Source organism: Sinocyclocheilus rhinocerous, unplaced genomic scaffold (assembly GCF_001515625.1).
Source record: "Sinocyclocheilus rhinocerous isolate Xijiao unplaced genomic scaffold, SAMN03320098_v1.1 scaffold1982, whole genome shotgun sequence".
Taxonomy (NCBI): Eukaryota; Metazoa; Chordata; class Actinopteri; order Cypriniformes; family Cyprinidae; genus Sinocyclocheilus; species Sinocyclocheilus rhinocerous.
In genome coordinates, this window is record NW_015651555.1 from 792,671 (window position 1) to 794,177 (window position 1,507).

Below are 1,507 nucleotides of genomic sequence, written 5' to 3' on the forward strand. Positions count from 1 at the left end.
TTTAAAATGTAATTTATTCCTGTGATCAAAGCTGAATTTTCAGCATCATTACTCCACTCTTCAGTGTCACATGATCCTTCAGAAATCTTTCTAATATGCTGATTTGCTGCTCAAGAAACATTTCTGATTATTATCAATGTTAAAAACAGTTACATGTTTGTGGGAACTGTAATACGATTTTTTCAGGGTTCTTTGTTGAACAAAAATATAAAAAGAACAGCATTTATTTGAAACAGAAATCTTTATAAATGTCTTTACTTTCACTATTGATAAATTTAACGTGACCTTGCTGAATAATTATAATATTTATTTCTTAAAAAAAACAAAAACAAAAAAAAAACCGTACTAACCCCAAACCTTTAAACGGCGGTGTATATAAATATATAATTAAATTATTTAAATAATAAACAATTGTCACCTGATCACTTCAGATCTTAATATCAGGTGTAAACAAGGCTTGGAAGTTTTTTTTATATAACTATAATAAAAAAATAAAAAAATAAATATATATATATATATATTTTACAATTATTTAGTCTGACCTTGCAGAAAGGGGAAAGAATATAAATATAATGAACAACATAACTGAAAAAATAAATATGGAAATAAAAATAACTGGAAATTCCACTGCAATTGTACAATGACTTTTATATTTTTTAAACCCATAAACAGAGAATGCCAAATATATGCTCATTTACTGTATCTTCACAATGAAATTTCCTTTCTTTTGCTCTGAGCTGTCCAATGATTACATGCATGCTGTAACGTCTGTGTTTACTGAGGAGACAGATCTTCCAGCTCATGCCTATACTTTGGCATGCTGAGTCAGCACTTCACTTTAGCACATGCTCAGACTGAATCTGAGCCACAGATCCATGCAGATGGGATGCGAGCATGCCACAGACGACTACACTCAATCACTCTACTGCTTTACCTTTCTCCTCCTCAGACAGCTCCACTATAGGATCCAGTTTGTGGACTGAGCTGGACTGCTCTAATAGGACAGTGCAAAGAGGTCAGAGAAGAGTGTAAGGGTTACGGATGGACATATTCAAATCTAACCCTTAGCCTAAACCTCTCATTTTGCACTGATATTACCCATACTGACCATATGCTGATTAAATCCAATTCTGTTAGTGCATGTACATTAGATTTGAAGCCATCTATATGCTAATGTTCATATGTTATGTTAATGTTCATACACTACAGTTCAAAAGTTTGGGGTCAGAAAGTTAAAAAACAAAATAATATTTTTGTTCAGCAAGGAAGCATTAAATTGATCAAATGTGACAGTAAAGACATTTATAATGCCATCAAAGAATCCTGAAAAGTAGAATGGTTTCCACAAAAAGCTGCACAACTGTTTCAAAACTGATAATAATAAGAAATGATTCTTGAACACCAAATCAGAATATTAGAATGATTTCTGAAAGATCATGTGTCACTGAAGACTGAAGTAATGATGCTGAAAATTCAGCTTTGTATCACAGAAATAAATTACATTTTA

General features: G+C 31.7%; 1 protein-coding gene across 1 annotated transcript in view; it reads right to left on the reverse strand.

Moving 5' to 3' along the window:
• Window positions 1-1,507, reverse strand: part of dzip1 (DAZ interacting zinc finger protein 1) — a 20,457-nt gene that overhangs the window by 6,663 nt on the left and 12,287 nt on the right. The window lies entirely within an intron of this gene.